The sequence below is a fragment of the Zootoca vivipara genome, chromosome 8 (genome assembly GCF_965207765.1).
Source record: "Zootoca vivipara chromosome 8, rZooViv2.hap1.1, whole genome shotgun sequence".
NCBI classification, from domain to species: Eukaryota; Metazoa; Chordata; class Lepidosauria; order Squamata; family Lacertidae; genus Zootoca; species Zootoca vivipara.
In genome coordinates this window covers 31136889-31152922 of record NC_142591.1, presented here as the reverse complement: position 1 = coordinate 31152922, position 16034 = coordinate 31136889, and the positions used below count along the sequence as shown (strand labels likewise).

The following is a 16034-nucleotide window of genomic DNA, read 5'->3' as shown; positions in this document are numbered from 1 at the left end:
CAAGATCACAGTTAAGGTCTTTCCCAGAGCAAAAAAGGGCCAAGACAAAACTAAAGATCATCCCATTCTTCACTGCTGCACTGGATACATGGTTGAAAAGGATGTAAATACGAGTTTTACACATTTTCCATGTCAAGAAATTTCTATTTAAGTTAGTACAAATGCACCAAAGTTTTAAATTTGATGCCTATCAAGACAGACGTCCAAGAGAAAACAAGGCAGCCATCCACCTGCCTACAACTCCAGTCAGCCGCAGCCAACATTGCCAATGGCTAGGAATTGGGAGAGTTTTAGTCTAAAACATCTGGGAGGCACCATGCTGAAGATGGCTGACATTATGAAAAAGCAAGTATCAAATTATAGTTTGCTTGGTTTCTCCAGTTCCCACAATACAACGACGACAAGAAAGGCTTCCTTTCTTTTCACTCAATTCATCCACAAATAAAATGGTAGCAGGTAGATGATTGCTACACTTGCCATTTCTGGATATTCTTTACTAACTGAATGAAATCCAAAACTTTGGTAATGTTAGTTGCTGAAATTGCACTTTTAAGGTTGTGTTACAAGAAAGCTCAAGGAAGTGTTACTGCAATTCATATCTTAATTCCAGTGACTCTGTGTGCATTAGTGAATGATGATTGTATCCACTGTATTTCCTCACGCAGACTCTGAAGAAGATGGGCACCGAATCTTTCAATAAACTGTTGTACATGCTACAGAATATCTGCTTCTATAAAAGCAAAACTTTACTGTTTTATCGTCCTCAGAAAACTGGGCAACAGTTGGAAACATGAATAGAATTTCCTGAACCACAGCTCAAACCCAGAGTTTCACCATTGTTTTCACTGTCTTTGATGTTGAGAAAGAGGAAAGTTATCATCACACCATTATGCTTGCATTTTCTTACCAAAAAATAAGGATCCATGACTTCCAAAAGGATCCAACTGTCACTCATCTTCTGTCTCTTCTCTCACTTCCTTCCACTTTCATCACTTTCCTTTCTTTCTCTGTCACCTGCTCATGCCTTTCTGCCTTCCTACCTTCTTGCACTTTCATTTGCTGTTCTCTCCTGCCCAGATTCCTAGACCTGACCAGTGGCCCCAATCTATGGCTCCCAGATCAGGCCAATTCAGTCTGTGCCACGCGGGAACGAGGATGTGGCACCCCTGCTCCTTATAACTCTCACGTCCTGCAGCCAGACTTCTGTCATCACCTTCTAGGCCCCCAGCTACTCTCATGATGGCAACCACTGAGCAACCTAGCTACCTTCTGCAGTAGACACTTCTGAATTCTAGTTGCCAGTAAAATTCCAATTTTTTTTGGAGAAGTCTAGAAAGCCATAGAAAGTATCAAGAAAGTCAACAGAGTGTTTACACTCCACAGAGATCTTCCTCGCTACAGGCATAGGAAGGTGGGGCATATGGCTGGACAGAAATCTCTCTTATCGAAAAAGGTTCTTGCAACTCTCGTGAAAATTGATAGAATGAGTGTCTCATCAGAAGAATCTGTTCTAGCTCAGACGCCACATATAGTGCTCCTTTGGTTTGGTCAGCCTTAACTGGAGTCCAACATGGCAGCAACACCTTTGTCATGACCTACCTGGAATGGCCTCGCAACCCACCTGTTTGTCCCAACCCATGGGTTGAAGACCAAAGGTCTAAAGTCTAATGCCTCTGTGAGTATCCAACTGCTCTCACCACCACAGCTTTTCATATGTCTCTCCCTGCCAGTTAAAGCTGAAAAGAGTTATGTAAAAGTTTAACATGCTTCTGCTTGCCCTCCAAAAGTAACAGGGCTGACAGTGTATGGGACTGCTACTAAAGATGGGTTATAGGTTTTTTTAATTAAAATGGGAGTCAGTATCTAGAACAGGCATCCCCAAACTCGGGCCTCCATATGTTATGGACTACAATTCCCATTATCCCTGACCACTGGTCCTGTTAGCTAGGGATGATGGGAGTTGTAGTCCCAAAACATCTGGAGGCCCAAGTTTGGGGGTGCCTGATCTAGAACATGCAGCTACCACAGTACTATCATAAGTTTAGATTCCAGTAATAGCTGTAGAAAGGTAGGTTTAGAGGGTATATCTGTACTGGGCCCAGAGCCAGCATAGGTACAAGATTCTGAGCTCTCTTTAAAAAAAATAAAAGGTGCTAGCCCATTAGAATGAAAGCTATGGAACTAAAGGCACAGGAACTAATTTTTTTGGGGGGGAGGGGAAGGCTTTGTGAGATATGAGCCTGCTTCTGCCTTTCAGTGTTTTAAGCCAATGAGTGAAGTCAGATCTAAATTAGAATCATACAAACCAGAAAGAAGAGCCCAAAATAACTTGAACATGAAGGAAGGACTTCCAGGGTTATTTGCAAGCCTTTTGTGTGTCTTCTTTGGTGTCTCTTAAGTCAGGCAATGGAAAAGTGATGTCAGGTTTATTATGATCCTCTTTTTTGAGGGATGGGGGAGCCTTCCTTCGTACAAAACTGATTGTTGCCCAGAAAAATAATAATTGAGAAATCTAGGGTTTTAAGTGTAGTTGTGAGTTGTGGCTCTTTATTTTTCTGAGTGAATCAATGTCAGGTATGTTCCAAGAAATCTCTTATTTGAAAGCATTATTTTATAATCAGTTCCAGTAAGAAATATTGAGTCTACACAGCAGGTGGCATCCACAATGCATCATGTGTTCTACCAACTAGCTCACTATACTTTATCAGGTAATTGTTCACATGACTCCTATTTCTGAACTATGCACTACATCTAAAGAGTGAACTTTGAGCTCACCATTTATCACATTCATGCTTCGCCATTCAAGGTACAGACTGGGAAGACTTTTTAATAAAAGAGAAATCACACATTCATCACACTTGAAAGACATAACCAAAGTTTAATCAATGAGCTTAAAAGGTAATTGGAAGAACAGTCGTATCACTTTCTGAAGACGTGCCAACTTGTCTTGGCATACACTAAAAATCCTATTAACTCAGATGCAGAATAAAAGGATAAACGAACTTGGCGGATATCAGGATTACATCATTATTGGGAATCACTTTGTGAAGGAAAATCCATCTAGTTATTGAAGTGTTCAATTTCTCTGTGGCCTGTAAACACAGTGTGAAGTGACTAGTGAAACATACAATATAAAAGCAGTCACTTACCTGGTACAAGTTTGTATCTTGGTAATGCTGCCCAATATTACAATTTTTGTTACTGGTCTGACTTGCTTTTTGCAAATCTGTTAATTAAATTTCAACTTGGGGGAAGTAGATAACGCCAATCGTACAACTGAAAATTAGCACTGAGACTAAAGGACAGCTAATGTTTCTAGCTAGCTTAATAAACATGGATTTATTATCAGAATGGTACCTGAGGTAGTCTGTTGCTGATTCTTTTTTTAAAGAGTTTTCTGAAACACCTTGGCATAAAGTTTTGTGGACTAGAGCTCACCAGATCCACAGAAAGAAGAAGAGGAGTTTGGATTTGATATCCCGCTTTATCACTACCCGAAGGAGTCTCAAAGCGGCTAACATTCTCCTTTCCCTTCCTCCCCCACAACAAACACTCTGTGAGGTGAGTGGGGCTGAGAGACTTCAAGGAAGTGTGACTAGCCCAAGGTCACCCAGCAGCTGCATGAGGAGTGGAGACACGAACCTGGTTCCCCAGATTACGAGTCTACCGCTCTTAACCTCTGCACCACACTGGTGTACACTGATGCACAGAAAGTGAAATGCAAAGAAACATGAAACAAAAAATATAATAAAAATAAAACCCTGATAAATCTATAGGCTTCTTTAAAGAGTAGTACAATGGGTTGTTTGGGGGTCATCTTCCATTGTTGTTGTAGGTTGTTGTTGTTGTTGTTGTTGTTGTTGTTGTTGTTGTTGTTGTTGCTATTATTATAATGTGCTTCATCAAAATAAAACCAAAACTACAAAAATTCCCTACAACCAATCACCCCAATCCAAACCACTGTCGCTTTAGTGTTCCAAATTTCAAACCATCTTCTTAGCTTGTGAAAGTTGACTGTGTCAGAGTACAAAAGCTTCTGAGTCAAATAAAAACCATTGCTAAAAATGTGTCAATCAAATTCTAGCTTATCCTTTTTAAAAAAACCAAGATTTACCAAATCCAAATTGCATGAGTTTGAAAAAAAAAACCTGCTAAACAGAGAAGGATAAAATATTTGCTCCTATGTAAGAAGTGTTAAGGTTAAACCAAGGGTTTTATAGAAAAGGTTGTCTTTGTAGGAGCTGCAGGACAGCCCTCCAAAACAAACATTATTAACCCATTACCCCATGCAATTGCAGGCAATACAAATGTATGGCTCTGTCAGCAGAGATTGTGCTGATCACAAATCGCCCATGAAAGGGAGGAGATTATGGAAAGGCTGTCCTTCACCAACAAGTAATACGAGACATAACTGAATGCACAGAAGCAGGCAGATAAATTTAAGCCAAGCCATGACTAGCTCGTGTCCCATTGAAATCAATGGGACACGTTCAACTCTCTTAGCCTGAATCCAAACTACCGGTAATATCATTAGCTCTGCTCTACAAAAGTTCTTTTAAAGAGGTTTAGACTTAGACAACCAGTGGTTGATGGCAGAAAATTACCATTTCAGTTAAAAGACCTTTTAAAACTGTCAGGAAATGTTTTAATGGGAATGCATATAAAAGCAACCAGCCTGACCCTCTAAACATCAATCACATTTAGAAAGCAAAAACCAGGGAAAGCTTTCATCTTTTCCTATCAGACACTCTTCTATAGTGATGCTACAGCTTGAGGCAACTACAGGTTTCAAAGACTTTGCCGAAAGCAGAATGACACTTTCTTTTCTTGTTGTTGTTCTCAAAATGATTTTTGTTGATTTCCTCTTACATAGCAGTACATTTGTAATAAAAATATTTTAAGTTCATTAACCATAAACAGTGTGAAACAAAAAGAGGCAGAATAGACCCCTTTAAAGTCTGTAACTTGTTTGTAAGATATATAAATAAAATCGACAGTTTCTAACCCCCACAAAAAACAAGTTTCTGGAGACAGGTCAATGTTTTTAAGATAACTACAAAAGCATAGATTCAGTTCACTGGCAAAGGACAGAGAACGTGGCTAGATTTAGAATGAGGTAAAAGCAGCACAACTGCCAAATTAGGTAATATGCATTGGGGAAAGGGGAAGAGGAACAGCTTATTTATTTTGCTTTGCTTTTTGGGATCCTTACTAAGGGCTTTCTCCCCATGCTGCAGCGTGTGCAGAAAAGTCACACAGGAACTATTATATGGATATCTTTCTCAGGGTTATCAGTGCATGTCCACACTTAAAGAGCTGCGTTCTGTATTATAAAAACAAAATAAAAAAGCAGATCCTGAAAACTGGCCCGAGTTTAAAAGGCTAGCTAGTCTTACCTTTGATTTACCCAGTTCCGCCATCTGCACAATAGGAAGTACATAGGAAAACATGTGTTTTCCACCTTTATTGAGAGAGGTGGCAATAATTACAGGCTAATTTTTGAAAACAGGTGAGCAAAATTATACAGAAAATGTTTTGAGTGAGGAAAAATGACCTGGTTCCCCCCCCCCCTTTTTGGCACTTACTGTACTGTAACAATTTCGTTGTGACTACCGGCAACTATTTTTCTAGAGAGGAAAAAAGAGCACTGGCTGTAGCCTAGGCAACATCTGGAATCTCTTCCATCCTCCCCCCAAATTCACTATTCCAGCAAAAAAGGGTTAGGATAAGAGACAAAAAGTACACATCTGACACCTTCACCACCTATGGCATTTTGCAAAATCCCAGATATTGCAGGCCTACAACAGTATAAACAAATAAATGGCACTTCCATACATGGATCTCAGTGTTCCAAACTTTGATGTAACCTGGTGAAAAATGTAAAAATCAACCAAACTTCTTCACAATGAAGCACCATGAAAAAGTCACCCTAGTTTTCAATGAACCACCACAAATCTGTCAGAGCATACTTGCCTGCGTTTGGGCCTTTTCCTAAGAAGAGAATTAGTCTAGAATTGAGCAACCTGAGGACCGAAGACCATAAGAAAGTGCCAGCTTTTCTGAAGCAGACACCAATGCTTGGACCACTCGTTATCTTCAGATGTAGCAGTAAGAATGCATGTAAGTACTTACATTGCAGAAATCATTTTACAGAGCAGCTGACTCCTATAGGTGATTGCACAGCTGTTTTTTCACCTATTGTGAGCGGGTAGTTTTCCTACGCTGCCCTCAAATACACATCACATACACACTTAGAACATAAATCAGAAACCAGCATAATTCTTGTCCATTTCTTTTAATTAAGTACAGTCATACCTTGGATCTCGAACGCCTTGGCTCCCAAACAAATTGGCTCCCAGACGATTGAAACCTGGGAGTGAGTGTTCCAGTTTTCGAATGTTGTTTTGGAAGCCGAATGTCTGATGGGGCTTCTGCGGCTTCTGATTGGAAGCTCCTGCAGCCAATGAGAAGCCGCTCTTTGGTTTTCAAACGTTTTGGAAGTCAAACGGGCTTCTGGAACAGATTCCGTTCGACTCCCAAGGTAAGACTGTACTGGAGTTTACCATTAAGATATTCCAGCTATGAGGAAAAAATGCTAAGTCTTCCCACAGGAAGCTGTGATTTCCAGCTATCTTAATTTGGTGTGTAATATGACAATATTTGTCCAAAAGGACCAGAAAACTAAAAAAGAAGCATTTGTCTACGCCCAGTTTTGGCTAAGTCAGAAGGTTATTTACATTCTTATTCTCTGCCACAAGGCTGCCTGGATGACACAAATTTTAAACAAGCAGTATCAAATTTAATGAGGTTCCCACAAGATTCTTAAACCTAACCAAAAAATACATTCTTTCAGTTATGAATCATAATTAAAATGATTTCTTGGGCTGGCGTCCTTCCTGCTGAAATTCTTCACAGGGAGATGAGAAAGCAGGAGTTGAGCATCAAGCTCCAGGAAAGGTTGTGAGCGGGGCTATTTTTTCCAGCTGGAACTTGCTGGAACTCAATTCTGGCTCCTTTCAGCTGGGCGCCATTGCCATTCTAAGAGAATGGGGTGAGTTCCGGCACCTCTTTTTCTAGAAACTGATTGTGACACTGGTTATGAGTGTCAGAATGCAAAGAGGGATCAAATATGAGGCCATATAAGGTAGAAGAGAGAAGGGGGGACACCTATGGGGTCAAGAATTAATGTGCAGAGCCTCAGTCCCTCACCACAAACTAAAGAAGCCACAACTGTACCATGAACCATTTCCTTCATTTTCTTATGGAACTCAGCAAATTTCTGCATATCAGAACAATGTGGCTGTACTGCAAACTAAGATACTGGCTTATCTGTTTCCTTGACTTTCCCCTGGATTCTTGGAATGACACTGGAAATAGCACTTTGAGAGGATGAGATAAAAGCCAGCCCAAGTACTGCACTCCAGTAAAAAACATCTCACAGTGTTCTCCGATGTGTTTCAGCAGCATTTTTGTTTGAAAAAAAAATTCTAGGTGAAAAGCCCATTCATAAATATAGACTAAGATTTAAATAAAAAACGGTTCTTAAGGCACTGAAACATATCATGTATTGGTGTACCAAACAAAACCACAATGATTCTCTTACATCCAGCTGGTATTGCTTTATTTATTTACATGAACAAGTATAACTCTGGACTCCCTAAGGCATTCAAACCTTTTAGGTTGATTTCACTTCTTCTATCACAGGCCACTTCACCTGGCTTACATAATTATTCAAATAAGAGAAATATAATATTACTGCACAACTTGTTTCAAAAATAGGCTTGTCCAGGAGATTATTGAACTGTTTAAGAAATACATTTAAAGGAAATGACAGTGCTGTCACTGTAGCTATTTTATGCAGGGACATTTTATTTAATAAAATATCAAAAGCAGAATGGGGGACGGACCCAGCATATAATGTCAAAGATGCCTATGGGGCTTCAATCTATATGGTATAAATAGAGCCAAGTGACTCAAGTCAGTCAATGATACTAACTGGGAAGAAGAACATCAAGATGCCAGCACTTGACAGGTGCTAAAAATATATTACCACCAGCAGCTGTCAGTTACAGTTGAAAACTTGAAATAGTTACTTTTACAAATCAACCTACAATTTTTCCATTCCTAAAATGTACAATGGCCAAACTTCATCTTAATTCTAAATGCTGTGGGAGCAGGAGCAGTATGTCAAATCACAAAATGTCTAGGTCAGTTTTGGGTAACCGACAAAACTGACAGAAGCAGTTCCAAATGCTAATTCCTAGATGGGAATCGGCCCTCCAGATGTTTTGGGCTACAATTCCCATCTTCCACAACCACTGGTCCTGTTAGCTAGGGATCATGGGAGTTGTGGGCCAAAACATCTGGAGGGCCGCAGTTTGCGGATGCCTGTCCTAGAGCAAATGACCATAGCCTGCATTCAAATATCCTGAGAGCAGAATTCCAGTCACAGAACATTTTAAGAAACATTACATTTCAATGCTCATTTCTTTATTTGTTTTATTCAAAACATTTCTATACTGCCTTTCATCGGAGATTCCAAGGTGCAGCAAAATACAGCAAAATACCGCAAATATATTAACAATAAAATAAATGCATTAAACTACAACAAAATGGAACGTATCCAGTAGTCTTTAGCAAGTGTCAAAGGACTTGGGGTGGATGCTTGTTGCATTTCAGACGAGGGTTGGTTCCATAAGCTGGGTGCCACAGAGAAGCCCCCCCCCCCTCCGGTTGCCACAATATGAATTTTTGCAGAAGGGATTTGACCCAAGATCTCAATAAATAGTGGGAGGTACACATGGGAGAGGGAGTTCCTTCAGAAAAGTGTTGCAAAATATATAGCAAACTGGTTGCAAGTAACCATCTATGATCAGAAAACCCTTCTAATTAAATCTGTTTTATTAAAATTAAAGGTACACATTGAACTCAATTCTCTTGGCAAAGATAATTACAGGGTCCTGAGTGTGGAATGCAAAACAGAGAGAATTCCATTCAAGGTATTCTCTTTGCTATGCAGTATGTAGTCTTCAAAAAAGAACACTGCCAATGCAGCTTTCAGGCGATGCTTTCACTGCTGAATTCTGAAACCCTATTTAAATGTATATGTAAATAGATCTCTCAACAATTTGCATTTCAGTTTCAGGGGGGAAATATTAACTACAACAGGAAATTCTTCCTGGAGTTAGAGTGATGTGTTCAGGGAAATGGGCACTCCTTTGTAATATCCTTTATCTGGCCAAAGTCCAGGATCTTAACTGGCAGAGATGAGTCAGTATGTACACTACAAATGTAGATCCAGGGGGCGGGGATGTATATTTCTAAAATATAGCCCCCACAAATTTATTACGCTTTCAAATCTAGCCTCTCTGTGGAAACACATGTTTGTTCTTCCATTGTGTCCAATGAGACTCAGTGATCCAAACACACTTTATCCAGGCTGGCTCACAAAAAGGCTTAACTAATCAGAAACTTATGAGATTAAGCTCTGCTGCCTTGCAGCATCACATGATGTCGATTACACAGCACACAGATAATGCTGGAGACAGAACAATCTACAGTTTCTTATAGTGGAGCAACAGCTTTTCTTCCACACCTGCTTTTGAAGAGGATGCTGGCTCTCCTGTTCCTAAGAAAACAAAATCACTGGCCTAGTTCTCCCTTTGGTGATAATCTATATCTAGGTTATAGCACTTCTGGTATAAGACGACCCCTCTGAAGCACTGGGGGAAAGCAAAGAGGATAGCACCCTTTGAAATGGGGGGAAAATTGTATATTATTTGAGCATGGTGGGATGCAGAGCTTGTTACAGTGTGGAGAGGGGAGTACAACTGTTGAATTCTTTCATGCAAGTACATCAGCAAACAGTCTTCATGATTAACAGGAGTTTAATGCTGACTCATAGAACTGTAGATTTGGAAGGGACCACAAGGGTCATCTAGCCCAGCCCCCTGCAATGCAGGAAACTTTTTGCCCAACGTGGGGCTTGAACCCACAACCCTGAGATTTAAAGTCTCATGCTCTACCAACTTAGCTATCCCGCAGCCTCATGAAGACAAAACCTTACAAAATAAGCTAGCTGACATGTTGCTATAAATCTGCCATGAAACCAGATGCGGATTTCTCTATTCAGGCTGATTAAAATGAAAGCATTGCTATGTAATTAGAGCATGGAAGAACTTGCCAAAACACTTTCCGAAGACATCTTATGAAAAAAAATTAATACAGTGGATGCTTGGGTTGCGAACATGATCCGTGCGGGAGGCACGTTCACAACCCGCAGGGCTCGCAGCCCGCAGCGCCACGCATGCGCAAAGCGCGATTTAGTGTTTCTGCGCATGAGCGAGCGCCGAAACCCAGAAGTAACCTATTCCGGTACTTCTGGGTTCGGCGCAGTGCACAACCTGAAAACACACAACCTGAAGCGTCTGTAACCCGAGGTATGACTGTACCATAAAATGTTCAGCTCTGCATTGTTTCGAAAAGGCTCGCTTTCCACCTTGCTGATTGCAAGCTGACTTAAAAATGTACTGGCAGCGAGTTATCCCACAGAAAATCCCCAGTTTTGTTAACTACTATTACCACCACTGAGAAATATTTCTGAAATGGCACATAAATCAATAGCGATTTAAGCATGGAAAGTAAAAGACACCAAACAATTTATTAAACATTTCAGCTTGCTCGAACAGTGCCTGGTGTTTTAATCAACTACGTCTTGAATCCTATACAGTACACTTACCAATAAGCACCCCATCAAAGTCAATGGGACTTACTTCCAAGTAGCTAAAGTATAGGACTGAACTGTATATCTTTCCTAGAATTGTGCTCTGAAAGTTTGATGATATTATATGTGCTTACTCAGAAGTAAGCTCAAGTGTGTATATTGCAACATTTGCAATAGTAGGGCAGCCACAGTTTAGCTCTTCTAAAACTAATTTCAAACGGAAGAAATCGGAGTAGATGTTTAACTTACCCACCTAGTACTACAGATTATAATACCGTACTGATTATCCTCAGTGTAGCTGTTTCCCATGACTGGGAAGTAAAAACACAATCTGTAGTTACAGGCTTGGGCCTAAACCCTTTCACTGCCACAAACTGACTTATTGCCCTTTCCTACCAAAAGATTACCAAATGTGACCTTTGAATCTTGGCTCCTATATCCTGATGCAACGGGCAAGTTTTCTCAGCCTGCCTGTGCCAATTCTAGCAATATTTGGTTTTGAGTTCAGAACCACCTTTGGTGACTGTTGGTTATGAGAACTGGGCTTGATCTTGCAGCAAAGGCTGCTTAGACCTGGCCTGTCTCCAACACACGCTAGCTCAAAATTCCATGCATAACACACAGCCCTGTAGTGGGCGGTTGAGCTCAATAGCTTTCAAAAGCACTGAAAGCTACAACACACTCAGAAGAGAAACCACAAACTCACTTGCACAAATGACAAAGCCATGCTACCAAATAACGTCATTTATTTGTGCATGCCTCAAACCTTTCTCACAGTATGAAAAATACCACACGGTTGCTTATGAATGGTCCTTCATTCTGTAAGTCGGGCCTGCCTCTTTTGCCTGATGTGTCCAAGTAGGAAAGGCATGAACAGAGCAGTGATGTCTTCTGCATTTGGATGAAAACAATAAAAAGAATAAGAAAGAGATCTATTACCCCTTGCCAACCTGCCAGAGAATTACAGCAGAATTTTCGCTGCTGAAAAATAAATCATTGGACATGCTAAATCAGCAGCCTGACAGTGACAGAACAGTCTGCAGAGTTTCTACACAAAATGCTCTTCGCATGCTGGCCTGCAAAATGGGCTGCACCAAGAGCAGTAACAAACATGCAGGATTCCCTGCAGTGATCGTTGTGATTTTCTTCAACCAAAATACAACTACAGAAAATGCCCAGAGCCTGTGGCTGAAGGTTTGGGCTGGATAAGGCAACAAACTTAATTCAGGTTAAGTTGTATGTGGCAAACTGTCAGTTCCACTCACTGCTAAGTGGAGATGCTCAGGCAGTGGTGGTGGCTTGGGGTGTTTCTTACCAGAGTTGGCTATTTTTCCAGCTTGCCAGCTGCAATCCTGTCCGGAGAGAATGGCCCTTGTACTAGGGGCATCCAGTTGGAATTATGGCAGTGGTGCCCAAACTTTTTTCAAAGAGGGCCAGATTTGATGAAGTGGAGGGCCGTGGGGGCCGACTGAAGGCCTGACCAAAGTTGTTAACCTTCTTTTAGAATTGAAGTTGTTGAGGTTTTTTTAGGATTTTACCCCATGAAATAAACTGCCACAGGGGCCGGATTAAACCGACTGGCGGGCTGGATTAAGCCCCTGAAACAGACTTTGGACATGCCTGAACTATGGTAATGTGCTCTTGCCCAGGGCTGCATTTAAAGACAGCTCAGAAACTTCAACTGGTACAAAATGCGGCCACCTGGCTGCTGGTTGGAGCCAGGTGGTCTGAGCATATTACACCTTTACTGTACCAGTTCCACCGATTACCAGTATACTTCAGTGCTGAATTTGAAGTGCTTTGATGATGTTTTAATTTTTGGAATATACCGGTATTTTTAAAGATTTAAAAAATTGTCCGGTAGCACCTTAGAGACCAACTAAGTTTGATCTTGGCATGAGCTTTTGTGTGCATGCACACTTCTTCAGATTTTTGGAGACCAGGTTACTTGATGAAGAACTGCTTGCATTCATATCAATTTGCCCATCTGCTTCAGATGCCCTTCAGATGTAAAACTTGATTCTCCATAAGGTTAAGTAGGCCCCAACCACCAAAACCCTTAAATAGGTCTTAAAGATGCATCCTTTCATTGCTGCTTTTAAAAGTTTGTGGGTGTGCCTAGGCTTTTAGCATGGTCGTGTTAGTTTATTATACTGGCTTTAACAATATTGTGTACTAGATAGAATGTAACAAAATGTCTTTTTTTCATCTTGTTTTGAAATTGTATTATGGTTTATTTGTGTACATTTTTGTACACTTTGGGAAATACATTGTTTGAAAATAAACTATCTGAAAAGAAACTATCAAGGTTTGTTTCAAAAACAAAATAAGAGGACTGCTCCTTTTCTCTACTTTGTATCCTATTCCACCTCAACACCAGTGAAGGTATCTGTAGAAAGACCAGACCTGAAATATCCCACAATCATTCGTAAAGCTTTGTGTTTGCTGCCCTCCCCACACCAATATATAACTCTCTTATATGCACCATAGACCTAACTACTTTGGCAAAGCAAACAACCTATTGGGGGGGGGGCAGGGAGAAGAAAACAATTCAGCCCCTGTAACCAATTCAGGACAGGATTCAGTTATGCATTTTACCAGAAGCGAACTGCGGCCTTGCCCCAAAATTAATGTATTAATGAGCAGTTTTATAATCTAAATCTAACAGGCAACAAGCAGGAAAAAGGATAGACACAAAACACTATGGAATTCAGTTATCTTCACAGTCATCCTATAAGAAGCATTAAGTCATATGGAAGTGGGCAGCCTCCAGCCATTCTGCACGTATCATAACCAAGCATAGTTATGAGCTCCCATATATCTGCAGTGGCAATTCATAATGTAAAGTTCCTGTTTGCTGTGTGTGTGTGTGTGTGTGTGTGTGAGAGAGAGAGAGAGAGAGAGAGAGAGAGAGAGAGAGAGAGAGAGAGAGAGAGAGATCAATTTTGTGTGATCTCTACAAGTAGGATACAGCTGACTTCCCATGACAAGCATACCGCTGAACCGGGGGCCGGGGGGGGGGATCAGCAATTACTATACCTGGTAGCCATGTTGTGTTATACCACACCTGACATGGCAGTCTTTTGTGACGGCTGCCCACAGCACTCTCTCAAAATTCAAAATGGCAACCCCTAACTTTCTGTGCAATTTTGGGTTTTCTTCTTCTTCTTTGTAATGGCAGAAACTTTAAGCTCCCATGCCTAGAGAGCGCTCCTTCTTCCCTTTCACATTAGTTGGTCATGAGGGTCTTGGGAATGAATAAGAGGTCACCTTCTCAAGAGCCAAAAACCTCTCACAAAGACCCAGACTAGGCCTAAAACCTCCTCTTTTAATACTATCCAATCAGTTAGCTACTGCTCTTTAATGCAAGACATGGTTCTTAATAGAGCTAGACCAGGCAATTATGACTGTAATAATGAACATGTCTTAGCCTGACATTTACTACAACTTAGTTAACAGTTCATCAAGCACAGATTCATGCACACATTTAGAAATGATGTTTTCCAGCATTCACATTTGTATTCTTCTTTAAGAATTGACCATCTGGTTTCTGAATTAACAGGGTACATTAAGTCACTTTCTCAAACAATTTTCCCTGCAGACACAGGGGATTTCTTCCAAATAAAACCAAGATTCTCTCCCCTCCCCCAGCCCAGCAACTGTTGAACCAACAGCTTAAAAAATCATACAACCTGGAGTAAAATGATGAGGCTTTTACAAGATTTTGTAATGTTCACCATAATGGGGGCAGGAGAGCAATGGCATGCGAGATCTTGCTGGAAGGGGTGCCTTTGGGGAATGCCACCTCTTCATCTTCCGCCACCTGAAGCAGCTACTTCACCCCACCTCATGGGTGGGCCGGCCATCTTATAAATGTTTATGGACTTTCTTTCATTGCCAGGGGTTGCAAGTGAACATTTGTTTTTGACAAATCATAGTTTGTTTGTTTTGGTGGGGGACTAAGCGAGGGGCACACCTAATCCAATCACAAATCTGTTTTCTATATCAAGTCCTCAAATAAAATGAAGTTGAAAATGTGTCCATTCCAAAATAGCAGTTTTTAAAAAATGTTAAGGAACCCTAATATAATTTAAGAGTGACTAGTAGGAAAATCTGAAAATGTTTTTCCTGCTATGCCAGGCACAGTCTCAGTAACAGATACAGTGATAAAAATAATAAAAGCCTTTATTCTTTTGCATAACTTTCAACGAGTATGAGTTGCACGCACCAGGCTTTGTTTTCTACATGGCTTTGTAAGTATTCATAATGGCTAATGCATCTGTCTTACTACATCTCACACTTACTCATTTAAAAAGGATTCCTCCTTATGGCTTAGTCTCAACTGCAACAGTACGGTTGACAGAAAATATGAGAGAGCGTCTTGCCTGGTTCTGCTTCCCAGGCACTCAGCTGAGACATGCAGGCTTCCAAGAAAGCTTTTGCATGTTAATGTATGAACAGTACTCAGCTCATGTTATCACGGAAAGGCATTCTTCCAAATCATTCATTTTCTAAATATATCTGTAACTCTTTTGTAGTTTGTTTAACTATCATAAGCCTAATCCAAAGACCTCCTTTCTTACAAACTAATAGAGTCCTTTTGAAATTACCCGCAATGTTTATAGGAAGGGTTATAGCAGGCATCCCCAAACTTCGGTCCTCCAGATGTTTTGGACTACAATTCCCATCTTCCCCGACCACTGGTCCTGTTAGCTAGGGATCATAGGAGTTGTAGGCCAAAACATCTGGAGGGCCGAAGTTTGGGGGTGCCTGGGTTATAGTGTAGCTGAAAATTAACTGTATCTGCTGTAAAACAGAATTAGTCAATGTCCTTATTTTGGCTCTGGTAGCCCTTAAGATTATAGAATCATAGAACTGTAGAGTTGGAAGGGACCACAAGGGCCATCTAGTTCAACCCCCTGCAATGCAGGAATCTTTTGCCCAATGTGCGGCCCGAACCCAAAACCTTGTATAAAGAGTCTCATGCTCTACTGACTGAGCTAGGAAGAAACCTACAATGCAGGATGTTTTATTGCTCACAGAGTATATGCCAGTGTGTTACCTGGACTGATGGGTCAAGTTCCATACATTTTTGTTAGGGGGGGGGAGTCAGGGTTTGCAGGTTTTCTTAGAACAAACTGCACTGAAAAAGTGCTCCTTTTAATTTCAAATATTAAATACAAGGAATGCAACCTATCTACATAATAATTTGCTTTGTTCACTTTCAAAGTGGAAGTAAATGTAGTTACTGCTGCTTGAGGAAACTATGTATAAACATAATGTCACTAAGTGAGCAAAAGTATACCATTAC

General features: G+C 40.7%; 1 protein-coding gene across 3 annotated transcripts in view; it reads right to left on the bottom strand.

Annotated features, from left to right (window-relative positions):
• The window catches only part of CARMIL1 (capping protein regulator and myosin 1 linker 1), a 132331-nt gene that overhangs the window by 87954 nt on the left and 28343 nt on the right, over positions 1-16034 (bottom strand). The gene's annotated exons all lie outside the window — the stretch shown is intronic.